The following is a 16214-nucleotide window of genomic DNA, read 5'->3' as shown; positions in this document are numbered from 1 at the left end:
GCACATCGGTCTCGGGGCGTTACAACACTCCACCACTATGAGAGGATCTCGTCCCGAGATCTAGAATGGCACCGGAGGGACAACAGAAGAGAAAGAGAAGAGGTAAGACTAAGTTGCTCCTTTGACAAACGAGTGAAACCAAAGAACCTTGCCAGGTTGAACAAATTCGAGAAAAAAATACAAGGAAGGTGAACAAAGTCGAAAACACTCCGTTAAAAAAGAGGGACAAAGAATATTGCGAAAACCCTGAGGTTGAAGGGCAAGATATATATTGAAACTACTCCGGTTAAAAGGATAAGCATGAAAAGATCATGATCTTCACAATTCGAGATGATGATTGAAAAGAGTAACATCACAAAGCCTCCGGAAGAAATGAAAGAACGGAATGGGATGGACGGAGAGGAACAAGATCTTGAGAGAGCATGCTTACAACAAATGCTGGAATGGAGTTGTTCTATTCTCAACAATGAAAAAAAATAAGCTTGATATGGTCTTATGGAACACATCTCAAATTACGAGGTGACATCCTGCCACTCACAGGAAAAGAATTGGATTGATATGAGCAAATTGACAAGAAAGTATATCGCACCGGAAAGGAAAAATGAAGAAATTGGATCATTCATAAGCACCATAAATAGCCACAATCCTTAGGGAAAGTTTTAGGTGAAATATAACCCAAGATAACTCCAATGGCAAGATTGATGGATTTAAAATATCTCATTCTTAACAACATGCGAATCATGGAACATGAACTCAAATTATCAAGAATGACATAATACCACCTCTATTGATACAGAAGAAAGAATTGCACTGTAGATTGCAAGATGAAGAATACTTGATCTCCTTAGAAAAGAATCTCGATGAAAACTTCGAGAAGGGATAAAATCCTTGATGAACCATCATGTAGAACCTTCATGAAGAACTCCGGTAACAAAAGAATGATCAAACGAAATGAAGGATGAAAAGAATAAGGTTGAAGCCTTGCAATGATTTAGATGGAGCTTCGCGACGATATAATGCAGAAAAACTTGGAAATCCGGAAAAGAAAAGATGAAACAACTGAAATCAAGAATTTTGATGAACCTCCGGAATAAGGAATTAAATCACTTGGATGAAACAATAATAAGAATTACATTATGCTTATCCTTCACCAATTCAAATTGATGACAAGCAATGGATTTGACATACTACTTATCCTCATAGAAAGATTAAGATAGATATCGCGCCAACTTGGAAAGGTATTGAACGAACCACCGGAAGGGTTTGGAAGAATGAATGAATTGATGTGATAACCATGGAAAAGATCTTAAATGAACCATCGAATTAATTGGAAATGAACGAAGAAAAGATAGAGAAACACTGGGAAGAATTATAAAATGAACAAAGATGCTTGAGAGGGTTTAGATACATGAGAACGAAGAGATCACGAGCCGATTAAAGATCACTTGAACGAAGCACCGGTCAAATTTGAGAATGATAGCTGAAAGCTGAGTATGAATAAGTCTTCTTAAATGATGGGCTTCCGGGGAAAGAAATGGAAAACAACTCATGAAATGCTCCGGATGGGTGAAAAGAATTCTCACAATCGAAAAATTATTATGAGAGGATGGAAACAAGCTAGAAACACGAATCTTGAAGAGAGTGGAACAAGATATGGAGAAAATTCTTCTTCGGTCTTCAAAATCTAAGAATTACGACGAGAAACACCACCATGAATTGCTGGGATACTCCGGAATGAAGAATGGAAAGGTTGATCCACCGATGAAAAGAAATGAAAGATCTTGGAGAAAGACATTTGACTGATGACAATTCATTCTTACGTCAAACTTCGAAAAGAATTTGATGGTGGCTCCGGGAAAATAGAAGAGTCGGGTAAGATCCTGGAAAAAGACCTGTGGGTTAGGGCCCACTTAAAAGAAACATCGTAGAATGATTCAAAAGAGAGAAAGCACCGGTTAAATTAAATGACTTGAATGAGGGAACATCCTCGAAAGAGGTTGAACGAATGTAGAGTGGAAACACGAATCTTCGAGATATCTTCAGCACTCCGGAATAATAAATAGCGAGAAGTGGAATGATAATGAGGTGCACCGGCATGAGAAAGCATTGAAACGAGGAAAAAGGTATGATCAACAAAACTTGACTTAAAACCACCGGAGAAGAAAAGGAATGAGGAATGAGGAACTTGAAGCTCCGTTAGAATCTTCATGAGAAACACCAGATAAGAACATTGACGGAGAAAAATAATGGAGAGACTTCATATGAATAAAAGGATACTTGATTAAGAAATCTGAGTCTTTGAAGAAAAAAGGGTGGGTGGGTGGGAAAAACAAAGACAACTTGGAACAGATGAAGCAAACACCGTTGACGAAAAAAAACTGAGATTGAATCTTGCGGATGTTGAAATGATCGGATCCACTTAAAGAGAAACACGCCGGTTGAAAAAGGATTGACAGCACAATCTCGATGATCAAGAAGGATTTGTATTCACATCGGAGTATGGGAACACCGCTTCGGGAAGGTATGGAATCGACATTTGACATTGAAGCAACTCGAATGCCACAACTCAAAAACAAAACAAAGGATTGGCTTGCAGAATAAGCCGGAACAAACATATGATAGAGATTTCGTCCGAAATTTTCGTGGTGGGGCCTACACGGGCTCGATCGTACAGCACCATCATGTACAAGGCAGTGCACATGACATACGAAGCGTCCCCGAGTCAGCATAGCCAAGGACTCTTTAAGACACAACGAGACCACTGTAAAACCGACCGTGAATAGGCGGACCACTAGACGTCGAACCCCAATTTCGTATCATACATCTGTCAGAAAAGATATCCTAAGAGCTACTTGAATTCCCACTTATAAACTCCCGAAATTTTCCGGTTATGCAATCAGGTGTTGGGAATACATGGGAAGCATAATATCTCACCCAAAACTAGCAAATCCTACATCTAGCTGTGTCCATCCTTCAACACATAACCAAGAAACCTTCGAAAATCATCTACCTCAACCTTCGAAAAGCATCCGTTATATGAGTTATGGCAATGCTCACGAACTCCCGCCCTAGTACTGGGTGGCGTCGAGGTTATCTCACCAACAACTGCATAAAAGAGATTTTCGATGTCGGCGAACTAAACTTAGGTATTCCAGAACTGCAACGATAAAATTGTGACGACAACACCTCGGAGCTCAACTCCCCGGGACACTGCCACAACCCCTAAAGGTCAGGAGGCACCAAGAACAATGTTCTCGTCACAAAACCATCGGAACGATTCCAAGATACCCGCGTGATCCTAAAAATATATTTTAGTGAAATTTGAGAAGAGAAGAGTCAAAACTCTACGTCAGGATGCCTTACCAGAGCGATGAAGGGACTGGGGAGTAAAAAAAATTCCTAAACTCTCCGATATATAATTCCTAAAAGACTCAAAACATATTTCTAGACTCAACAACGTCCGCTAATTCGATCAAGCAATGGGGGCTCCTAAGGTCGGGGAAGGCTCTGATTACCAACTTGTAACGCCCTCGATGCGGCTATATCTCCCACGTGTCGAAGTACGACTTAGAGGCATAACCGCATTGAAAGCAATGTCGCAAGTGAGGTAATCTTCACACAACCCATGTAATACATAAGGGAAAAAGATACATAGTTGGATTACAATCGCCACTTCACACAATTACATGAATAAAGCATTACATCAACCAGATACAATCAATGTCCTACTACGGAACCAAAATAAAAGAAAAACCCCAAAAGCGACAAGGTCCCCGATCGACCCCAACAGGGCTCCACTACTGATCAACTAGAACGAAACAACACAAAGGACAAGATCTTCATCGAGCTCCTCCTGAGCTTGGTTGCGTCATCTGCACGGACTCATCGGCACCTGCAAGCTGGTTTGGAAGTATCTGTGAACCACGGGGACTCAGCAATCTCGCACCCTCGCGATCAAGACTATTTAAGCTTATGGGTAAGGTAAAGGTATGAGGTGGAGCTGCAGCAAGCGACTGTGAAGGGATTGACAACCCCTAATCGCGTTGGTTGTGAGTAGCTAACGTTTTGTGGAGGTACGAGGGACTTGAGCGTGGCCTCCTACTGGATTGATACCTTGGTTCTCAAAAACTGAGGGAAATAGTTACGCTACTTTGCTGCATCATCCCTTCCTCTTCGGGGAAAACCAATGCAAGCTCAAGAGGTAGCAAGAAGGATTTCTGGCGCCGTTGCCGGGGAGTCTACGCAAACGTCAACATACCAAGTACCCATCACAATCCCTATCTCTCGCATTACATTATTTGCCATTTGCCTCTCGTTTTCCTCTCCCGCACTTCACCCTTGCTGTTTTATTTGCCCTATTTTCCATGTCAGAACCAAAAAGAGTTGGGGGTTCTCTCCCATGTTCTAGTGCTTTAGACAATCTTGCTATCTTATCTAAACTCATAAATCGGAATGCTATAGCAAAACTTGCCGGAGTTATCAATGAGAACCTTTGTAATTTTGATGAAGATGATTCTGGAATTTTTCGTTACTTACTTGATGAATCTTTGAAAGATGTTTGGGATAGGCTGTTAAGGATCCGGGCTAGCTATGTACCCCAATATCAAATTTAGGTTTACTTAAAAGCTTTTATGTTGGGCCACCCGCTTCGTTCAAACAAGTTTTAGATTCTATTTTCGAAGGGGGTTTCCTTGAAGGGGACCCCATAGATACCTATGAGAGGATGAAAACTATATTTGGGCACCCCATTAATGAGAAAGGTGAAATCACATCTCTCTTGCTTTCTTACCAAAACGAATCTATTAAAGAGATAAAAGCTAGCCTAGATGCCAATTTCACATTCTTAATCTTTCTTCTACCATTAATGGACATGTACTTTGTCAAAATAGAAAGATTAATTCCATAGATAACAAGTTTGCTCTCTTTCTCCCTAAAACCAAGAATGGCAATACCTAGATCTATCCTCGCTTTTATGCCTAGCTAGGGGCGTTAAACGATAGCGCTTGTTGCGAGGCAACCCAATTTTATTTTTATTCCTTGCTTTTTGCTCCTTCTTAGTAATAAATAAATTATTTAGCCTCTGTTTAGGTTGTGTTTTTTGTGTTAAATTAGTGTTTGTGCCAAGTAGAACCGTTGGCAGGACTTGGGGAAAGTCTTGTTGAACTTGCTGTAAAAAACAGAAACTTTAGCGCTCACGAGAACTTCTATCATATTTATTTGAAGAGTGCTACTTGGTTAATTCTTTTTGCAGATGATTAATAGATAAATTCCTCACGTCCAGAAATTTATTTTAGAATTGTTGGGGTTCCAGATCTTGCGCTAGCTATAGATTACTACAGATTGTTCTGTTTTTGACTGATTCTGTTTTTCGTGTGTTGTTTGCTTATTTTGATGAATCTATGGTTAGTAAAATAGTTTATAATCCATAGAGAAGTTGGAATACAGTAGGTTTAACACCAATATAAATAAATAATGAGTTCATTAGAGTACCTTGAAGTGGTCTTTTGTTTTAGCTAACGGAGCTCACGAGTTTTCTACTTTAAGTTTTGTGTTCTGAAGTTTTCCAGTTTTGGGTGATTTCTTTTGATGGATTATGGAACAAGGAGTGGCAAGAGCCTAAGCTTGGGGATGCCCATGGAACCCCCAAGATAATCCAAGGACACCAAAAAGTCAAAGTTTGGGATGCCCCGGAAGGCATCCCCTCTTTCGTCCACTTCCATCGATAATTTACTTGGAGCTATATTTTTATTCACCAACATGATATGTGTTTTGCTTGGAGCGTCTTGTATTATTTTTGTCTTTGTGTTTTAGTATGCCACAATCATCCTTGTTGTACACACCTTTTGAGAGAGCCATACATGAATTAAAATTTGATAGAATACTCTATGTGTTTCACTTATATCTGTTGAGCTAAGTAGTTTTGCTCTATGTGCTTCACTTACATCTTTTGAGCTAAGTAGTTTTGCTCTATGTGCTTCACTTATATCTTTTGAGCGTTATAATTTTTCTCTATGTGCTTCACTTAGATCTTTTAGAGCACGGTGGTGGATTTGTTTTAAAGAAACTATTGATCTCTTATGCTTCACTTAAATTATTTTGAGAGTCTTAATAGCATGGTAGTTTGCTTAATAATAATATGCTTGGTATTCAAGATCTGTGAAACTTTCTTTTGAGTGTGTTGAATACTAATAAAAGATTGAAACATGATAATTGTTTTGAGATATGGAGGTGATAATATTAAAGTCATGCTAGTTGAGTAGTTGTGAATTTAAAGAATACTTGTGTTAAAGTTTGTGATTCCCGTAGCATGCACGTATGGTGAACCGTTATGTGATGAAGTCGGAGCATGATTTATTTATTGATTGTCTTCGGGGAAAACCAACGCAAGCTCAAGAGGTAGCAGAGTGTTGACATCGTCCTTAGAACAAATACATTACAAATATTTTTCGGCATGCAAGTTTTGCCTAAAAACAGGGGGCATGTATTGACACCAGATTTTGGCATAGTCAAAAACACAATTAAGATGGCCTCAAATGAAAAGGTGCTCAATGCGATAAAGTTCTGTATCGTCAAAAAGGAGAAACTTTGATTTTTGGGCCATAGCCATCCGATCTCATCTCTAAGGCCAAAGTTGTGTTTGAAGTAGTCAGATTTTGTATTCAGAACACTATTTGGCTGATTACGCTCCCAAGGCGGCCTCGTATGAAAAAATAATACACACGGTTTGTCTTCGTCTCGTTGAAATAATCGATTTTGAAATAAATTTTTTTCCATCCCGAGCTCGTATACAAAAGTTAGAGCCATCGGAATGCAGCTCTGTCACGAGGCAAAAAATGGTGTGCCCCACCAGACACCCTGTCTGATGAGTAGCGCGAATAATAGTCTGTTTTACGCGAGTGGTTTGACCCTCAGGATGACCTCTGATCAGAAAACGTTCAACATGAAAGTTGTTCGTATCATCGAAACGGTCAAGATTGCTTTTGGACACGTTTCCATCCGAGATCGTTTACAACCACAAAAAAGGCCCACAAGGTGCAGCCAGTTTAAACCGAACAGTTTTCGAATGTTCCGACAGAACCAATCCGAATTTGACTAGGGTTTTGGACGTGAATCCAATCCTTTTTCCTTGCACGGGAAGTCCAACCGCCTCTCATATACCAAAGGGGTGACGGCCGATTAAACACACACAATCGAACAAATCATCTACCACTTTTTATCATTTTATTTTTCTCCTTAACCCTGGTTCTTCTTCTTCCTCGTTCTTCGTCCTTTCTTCTTGTTGCAGGGCGGCGAACCTCAAGGCCCTAGGGGCGATCAGGTCGACCTAGGACAGCCCATAGCCGTCGTACGCCCTGACGGGGTCCCTCTCGGGCGTGTGGGGTTTCGGATCCTCAAAACCACCCGCCGGATTGCCTGCGTACCGCGCTTTCGGACGGGCCTCCTTCGACGTGAACTGCGGTGCATCACCCCCGGCGTCAAGAGTACACGGTGACGTGTCCGTGTGCGAACACATAGTATCTAATGTGCGGCAAATAAAGGGGCACACGATTTTCTTGGCATGAATCCTACTAGGACACAAGTCCCCGTGGAAGAACTTTCTCTAGATACTTCATTTTTTAAAACATATGAACTTTCTGTAGATACATCATTTTTTAAACATGTGAACTTTCTGTAGACGTAAGTTCTGGACATTTTTTTAACATGTGAACTATTTTATGTGGAACGTGCACTGTTTTAAATGGTACGAAAAAAAATTGGATTACACAAAAAATAATGTAATGTCGAACATTTTCCGAAAAAGTCACATACATTTTCTTGAAATGCGTGAAAAAATGTCACTTACTGTTTTTTGAATGGTGCAAGCATTTTCTAACAGTTGAGCAAACTTTGTTTATTGAACAATTTTCAAATGTGCGATGAACACTTTTAACAAATTAACCAAATTATATTTCCATATTCAAAGTATTAGTATTTTTAACACATGTGTAACGTCGCGTCTACTTGCTCCCACCATTGGACTTATAAATATTCCTGCAAGAACTCATGTATAAACTAGTACGTGATGGCAACTCCCTCTTCTTAATGTGCATGCGCTACAAACTCACAATTAATTAATCATTGATGATTTTCCATACACAATCTTAGCCAGCCGTCACTAAACTTGTTCTTCGTGAACATACATCTCCAGGTTTTTAGAGATGCCGGCCGTCAATGGCCAGTGGAGGGCCCATCGAACGAGTGGTCAGAGCCTTGAACCGAGGCTCATCTGGCTGCATCCGGCATCGTCAACCTTTAGCTGTTAATGGTTCCCGGCTGAACCAGGACGTCTCCACAGGTCTGACTTAGGCGCCAGAAAACAATCCAACGAACTACTCCTTCGTATACGCGAGAGAAGCAAAGCGAAGCAATTGAATGGAAGGCCGTTGGCTCTAGCGAAAGAGCATTGTGGAGTTTTTTCTTCTATTATTAACTGGAACAAATTCAATCCATTACTGAACTGAACTCGCTTGTTGTAGAGCGAAGCAAACATGAGTTGGATATACAATTACGTTCCGTCTCTTCTTTGTCCTCTTGTCCTCAAACACGCGCGCGTTGCATCGATTATTAAATGCAACCGACGGATTATTAAACCAACTAAGATTAAACGGCTGGTTTCCATCATCCTTCTGGATGCCCTCGATCAATCCATAAGACAATCTCAGCCAGCAACCACTAAACTTCTTGTTTGTATTCATACATCTCGAGGTTTTTTACTTTTAAGAGAGATGCCCACTGTCAATGGCCAGCGGAGCAACCATCCGACGATCCTTGACCGAGCACCCATCTAGCTGCCTCCGACGTCGACAACGTCTAGCTCCTTAATGGCTCCCGGCCAAACCACTAGTAGACTGTTAATGAGGGGCACTCCCAGCCACACGTCTTCGCGCCGATAGCCTCATCCGTCCGGGTATATAAGGGGCTCCGTCCCCAAGCCTCCTCCACTCTTCATCGAGAACATCACCGGAGCCACCACAGCTTCGGATCCCGCCAGCACCTACTCCTTTCCCCCAATCAATCGCCACGGCGGCTGCCGTGCTCATGGCCCAGTTGAAGACCCTTGTCACATGCATGCTCGCCATGGTCATTCCACCGTCAACCCCCTACTAAACCTGTGTGGTTGCTGGCTGACTATGCCTTTAGCTTCTCATGAAATGGTCCATCTAGGGTATGGTGGATGAGTATTTCCAGTACTTGCAGTCGATGGACGAGGATGGCAGCTCAGGCCCAGGCTTGGTCCCTGAGGTCATCAACCTCTTTATCGCCAACACCAACAGGATCCTCAACGACATCGCCGGCCTGCTGTCCGCCCCCAAGACCCCCTTCTTTCCATCTGCTTTCGTCATGTCATCTTGGGTACTTATTTCGTCTGCTCTGCTTTCCGATACCCAGGAACCAGCCCATGGACTTCAACAAGGTCGACGACCTGGTGCATCAGCTCAAGGGGTGCAGCTGCAGGTGATGATGCTAAAACATTTCTTTGTCGAACCCATTTATAACTGTATGTTGTTCTCAACCGCATCCATGGAAAGTGAGAGCACCAGCGCCAAGTCTAGGACTTGAACCCTCATGGGATGGGCTGGGTAATACCACTATTTTCCTAACCATCCAACCACAGTTGGTTAGCGTATACATGTTCTAATATGGTGCTATGTTGATTGATCACTAGACTATGCGTGGTCAGGCTCAAACCAAAATGTTAAACTGGAAATTTGATTTATAATTGTTTGTTTGTTAACTTACAATCATATCTAATGGCTATAAAAATTTGGTTTATTAATTTTACGGTCATATGTTTCTAATTATTGTGGTAATTTTTAGTCTATTTATCTTTTTTGGGAAACCTGACAAATACTTTGATATATAATAGAAGATAGATGTGGCTCCTTTCAAAATCAATGTGCTCCCTTGGGGTATCAATGTGTTGCCTTGCTAATAATTCTCGCCTAGCGCGAGGCACTACTGGGCCGATCCAATATTATAGCTATGTGGTAGTTTTTTTTATGTTTATACTTTTTTCACTATTTTGCATCGGTTTTCTTCTGTCTTTCCTTGGTTTTCGTTTTTTCCTCTTTCCTTACCATTTTTTATTCAGTTTCTTTGTCTTTTCTTCTGTTTTTCTGAGGTTTCTTATTTTATTTTCTATTATTTTTTCTATGCACATTGTACACTTTTGAAGCACATTACAAACATTTTCATTTTGAAAATATATGTTTTGGTGTCTAGTATTTTTCATAAACATTGTGCATTTTTTATACATCTAAAATATATTTTGAATATATATTTAATATTTTCAATACTTGACTAGTAATTGTCCAAATACGTGTTTTGAACATTTTCCCAAAATACAAGTTTTCAACATTTTGTATGGTACGAAACACTTTGTTTTAATTACACAAAAAAATTATAATGTCAAACATTTTCGAAAAATGTCACGTACATTTTCTTGAAATGCATGAAAACAGTAAATGTTACTCGCTGTTTTTTTGAACAGTACAAACATTTTCTAAGAGTGGAGAAAACTTTGTTTATTGACCCCATTTTAAAGGTGCAATGAACACTTTTCAAAAATTAACCAATTTATATTCTTATAATACAAGTATTTACTTTTTTAATATAAACAAAATAAAATGGGAAAAAGCACATGTGTGACATCACGTCTACTTGCTCCCTTTAGGTGAGCTCGTCTACCGTCTCGACATGCTCATCCACTTTACTGTCCCAGCTCTTGCCCTACCTCCTGGATACCGGATTCAGCTTGCTCGCCTGCCGCCATACACTGGAACTTCGTGCGATGGCCTCCAGCTCTAACTCCCTTCCTAGCCTAGTCTCAGATGAGTCTCAGATGAGCACGGCCCCGACACGACTGGACCCTCCGCCCAGGCATCGCCTCACTCACTCAACTGAGCCGTTGCTCTGCCTCGAGCTAGCGCCTTCTCCACCACCTTCTACCCCATTGGAGGTGAGCACTGTCGCAACCCGGACTGGCCATTGTTGTCTCTCTCTTCTCGGGTGTGTCATTTTGATTTTCTCTCTCCACCTTCAGGTAGCGGTCAAGCTAGTCAATTACAAGCGAAATAACATGCTCATGATGCGAACATAGCTCGCTGCCATCGCGAGGACCCTCTGAGGGTCTCGCCTTCTGAGTCCAGTTTCTGTTAAGCTAGCATTGTATGTGGCTTTAGTTTAGTCGGCACTCTGTTTTCACTAGAGTATTTGGCTTTAGTTCAGTGTATAATTTGGTTTAGCAGTCACTTCCGTTTTCACTAGTGAATACCAAGTCTAGATCTGGTTGCATCCACTTTGTCCACACCTTCATCACTTGCACTTGTCAATGTATAATAAAGATCCATGCATGTAAACATACTTTTCATTTATGCTTAGGAAAATAGCAATTCCTAAACGCATATGAAGCAAAACATGATGGAGTTGTACCAAATCTAACAATAGATATTAGTTACCATCTCGTGTTGGAAATCGCCCAACAGAAGCACCAAGAAATGTTTACTTTCATTCTCCGAATTTTTGTACTTGTATTCAACGTGCTGTGGACCTTCCACAAGACCTGAGACATCATTTTAGCCTGGTCAACTACAGCAATTAGAAGTGGAATGTGAAGACATGAAGAGATTTCATAGACGACATGATGGATCAACAGAGTAAGAGAGCAAAGCAACACACCAACCAATCGACGTCCAAGGGTGGGGAAGATCACACTCGAATCTAAGGGTGGGGAAGTCCAAGATGAAACAATGGCCGAGATCACACAGTAAAATGAAGACTTAGAACTCTCTCATCATTTGAAAATATTCCTGTTTGAATAATTGTTTTTATAGCATCATTAAAAATACTGATTAATGTAAAACTTATGCTTTCTTTCACCTTACTTGCCTCTCTTCTTGATTCAAGCCGTTGTTGGACTGAATCTTCTTGTGTCTTTCCAACCGAGCGGACTCGACGGAGCACTATGATGCCGGCAAGGAGTGGCGCGGCCCTGCCCGAGGAGGTCGTTGAAAAAAATACTCATCAGGATTCCGCCGAAGGACGTTGGCCGCTGTCGTGCCATCACCATGTCATGACGAAGTGTGAAATCCACACCCGCATTCTTGCATGAGCACCGCTGGCGCCAGCCGTCGCTAACCATTATCGATGGCCATGGGCGGCACACCACCCTTGAATGGTGCAAACATATTCTAAGAGTAGAGCAAACTTTGTTTATTGAACAATTTTCAAATGTGCAATGAGCACTTTTAAAAAATTGACCAAAATATATTTTCATAATACAAGTATTTAGTATTTTTCTAAAATAAAAAAAAATAAAAAAAATGTGTGATGTCACGTCCACTTGCTCCCTACATGTGAGCTCAGCTTCCGTCTCGACATGCCCATCCACCTTGACGATGCGGTTTCCAACCCTACCTCCCGCATACCGGATTGAGCTTGCTTACCTCCCTCCACACACTAGAACTTTGTTGTATAGCCTCGAGCTCCAGCTCTCCTCCTAGCCTAGTCGCGGAAGAGCTTGACCCCGACACGGCTTGACCCTCCACCCTGGCGTTGCCTCACTCACTCAACCGAGCCGCTGCTCTGACGAGCGCCTTCTCCACCACGTTCTCCCCCAATGGTGGTGAGCACTATCGCCGCCAGAACTGGCCGTTGTTGTCTCTCTCTATCTCCCTCTCCTAGGGTGCGTTCTCTTGATTTACTCTCTCCACCTTCAGCTAACGCTCAAGCTAGTTAATTACAAGCGACAGAACATGCTCATGATGTGCACATAACTCGCTACCGTCGCAGGACCTTCCGAGGGTCTCGGTTTCCAAGTCTATTTTTTGTTGAGCTAGCACTGTATATGGCTTTAGTTTAGCCGTCACTCTATCTTCACTAGTGTATTTGGCTTCAGTTCAGTGTATAAATCTGTTTACCCGTCAGTTCTGTTTTCACTAGCGAACACCAAGTCTTGAGTTGGTTGCATCCACTCTCTTCACGTCCTACACACATTCATCATTTGAAATTTTCAATCTATAATCAAGACCCATGTAAATTTACTTGACATTGCTGATCAATGCAAAACTTATGCTTTCTGTCAATTTGCTTGCTTCTCTTCTTGATACAAGTTGTTATTGGAGTAAATCTTGGTGTGTCTTTCTAACCGACTGAGTCGACGGCGCACTACAATACCGTGCAGGAGAGGCATGACCTTGCTCGAGGACTTGCTCAAGGACATCATTGACAAGATACTCATCAGGTTGCCACCCAAGGAGGTCGGTTGCTGTCGTGTCGTCGCCATGTCACGGCGCAAAATGACATCCAAGCCAGCGCTTGAGCTTTCTTCCTTAGGATCAGTAGCAGATAACTTTCTGAGGAGCTTTCCTTCGCGTGCTCGTTCGGATAAATGATGCGATCGTTGATGCGTGCATAGTATCTAATGTGCGGCAAATCAAAAGGGCACACGATTTTCTTGGCCTAAATACTACTAGGCACAAGTCTCCCGTGGAAGCACTTCCTGTAGATACTTCATTTTTTTAAAACATATGAACTTTCTGTAGATACTTCACTTTTTAAACATGTGAACTTTCTGTAGACATAAGTTCTGGACATTTCTTTTTAACATGTGAACGATATTTTTAAGTGGAACATGCACTGTTTTTAATGGTACGAAACATTTTGTTTTGGATTACACAAAAAATAATGTAATGTCGAACATTTTCCGAAAAAGTCACGTACATTTTCTTTAAATGCGTGGAAAAAAAATTAAATGTCACTTACTGTTTTTCTGAATGGTGCAAACATTTTCTAAGAGTTGAGCAAACTTTCTTTATTGAACAATTTTCAAATGTGCGATGAACAATTTTAACAAATTAACCAAATTATATTTCCATAATACAAGTATTAGTATTTTGAACACATGTGTAACGTCGCGGCTACTTGCTCCCACCATTGGACTTATAAATATTCCTACAACAACTGATGTATAAACTAGTATGTGATGGCAACTCCCTCTTCTTAATGTGCATGCACTTCAAACTCATAATTAATTAAGCATTGATGATTTTCCATACACAATCTTAGCCAGCCGTCACTAAACTTGTTCTTCGTGAACATACATCTCCAGGTTTTTAGAGATGCCGGTCGTCAATGGCCAGTGGAGGACCCATCGAACGAGTGGTCAGAGCCTTGAACCGTGGCTCATCTGGCTGCATCCGGCGTCGTCAACCTTTAGTTGTTAATGGTTCCCAGCTGAGCCAGGACGTCTCCACAAGGCTGACTTAGACGCGAGAAAACAATCCAACGAACTACTCCTTCGTTTACACGAGAGAGGCGAAGCGAAGCAAACGAACGGAATGCCGTTGGCTCTGGCGAACGAGCATTGTGGAGTTTTTTATTCTATTATTAGCCGGAACAAATTCATTCCATTACTGAACTGAACTCGCTTGTTGTAGAGCAAAGTGAACATGAGTTGGATATACAATTATGTTCCGTCTCTTCTTTGTCCTCTTGTCCTCAAACACACACGCATCGCGTCGATTATTAAATGCAACTGACGTCAAGGTCCCTTTGAAGATCAAAGTGTTTATGTGGTTTGTTCATAAACAAGTAATTTTAACAAAGGACAATCTAGTTAAGCGAAACTGGACAGACTCTACTAGGTGTAGCTTCTGTGATCGGGAAGAGACTATCAAGCACCTCTTCTTTGACTGCCCGTTGGCACGAGGGTTGTGGCGCTCTGTGCAAATTGCCTTTAACGTTACTCCTCTGAATTCGGTCAACACGTTATTCGGGACGTGGCTTGCTGGGTTAGAGCCAGAAACAGCTAGACACATTCGTGTAGGAGTTTGTGCGTTGTTATGGGCAATTTGGAATTGCAGAAATGATTTGGCATTTAACAGAACACCAACCATTCATTTTTTGCAGGTTTTATTTCGGGCTACTGCGTTGATCCGTATGTGGTCCTTACTCACTCCGACGGAGGCCAGGGAGCGTTTGGTTACTGGATCTGTCCGGTGGGAGATGGTAGCGCGGGATATCTTCAACCGGTTTGGATGGCGGTCATGTAATAGGATAGGCGATTAGTTTACCTATCTGTTATTTTGCCAGCCGGTTGTGGTTTATCAGGTTTTCTGTTTTGGCGTTGACGCTCTATGTGAGCTAGCCGATCTTTTTGGTTCGCAGACTTAAAGACCTTGTTGAACCTTTTTACTTGCTAATAAATGTGGCCGTATGCATCGTTCTGATGCAGAGGCCGGGGAGTCCCCTTTTCGAAAAAAAATTAAATGCAACTGACAAATTATTAAACCAACTACGATTAAACGGCTGGTTTCCATCATCCTTCTGGATGCCCCTCGATCAATCCATAAGACAAGCTCAGCCAGCCACCACTAAACTTCTTATTGGTATTCATACATCTCGGGGTTTTTACTTTTTAGAGAGATGCCGACTGTCAATGGCCAGTGGTGCAACCACCAACGAGCCTTGACAGAGCGCCCATGTATCTGCATCCGGCGTCAACAACATCTAGCTCCTTAATGGCTCCCGGCCGAGCCACTAGTACACTGTTAATGGGGGGCACTCCCAGCCACACGTCTTCGCGCGGATAGCCTCATCCATCCGGGCATATAAGGGTCTCCATCCCCAAGCCTCCTCCACTCTTCATCGACAACACCGCCGCAGCCACAACAGCTTCGGATCCCTCCAGCACCTGCTCCTCTCCCCCAATCGATCGCCATGGCGGCTGCCGCGCTTAGGGCCCAGTTGAACAACCTTGTCCCATCCATGTTCGCCATGGCCATTCCACCCTCAACCCCCTACTAAACCCGTGTGGTTGCTGGCTGACTATCACTTTAGCTTCTCGTGAACTGATCCATCTAGGGTATGGTGGATCAGTATTTCCAGTGCTTGCAGTCGATGGACGAGGATGGCAGCTCAGGCCCAGCCTTGGTCCCTGAGGTCATCAACCTCTTCATCGCCAACACCAACAGAATCCTCAACGACATCGTCGGCTTGTTGTCCGCCCCCAAGACCCCCTTCTTTTCATCTGCTTTCGTCATGTCATCTTGGGTACTTATTTCGTCCGCTCTGCTTTGAGATACCCAGGAAGCAGCCCGTGAACTTCAACAAGGTCAACAACCCGGTGCATCAGCTCAAGGGGTGCAGCTGCAGGCGATGATGCTAAGACATTT

The 16214-nt window shown here is 42.2% G+C and overlaps 1 pseudogene; it reads left to right on the top strand.

Annotated features, from left to right (window-relative positions):
* LOC123153916 (uncharacterized) overlaps positions 1–9681 on the top strand; it is a 117184-nt pseudogene extending 107503 nt beyond the window's left edge.
* Positions 9682–16214: the final 6533 nt, after the last annotated feature.

The sequence above is a fragment of the Triticum aestivum genome, chromosome 7A, assembly GCF_018294505.1.
Source record: "Triticum aestivum cultivar Chinese Spring chromosome 7A, IWGSC CS RefSeq v2.1, whole genome shotgun sequence".
Lineage (NCBI taxonomy): Eukaryota > Viridiplantae > Streptophyta > Magnoliopsida > Poales > Poaceae > Triticum > Triticum aestivum.
Note: the sequence above shows the minus strand (reverse complement) of the source record. Positions and strands in the feature narration are given on the sequence as shown.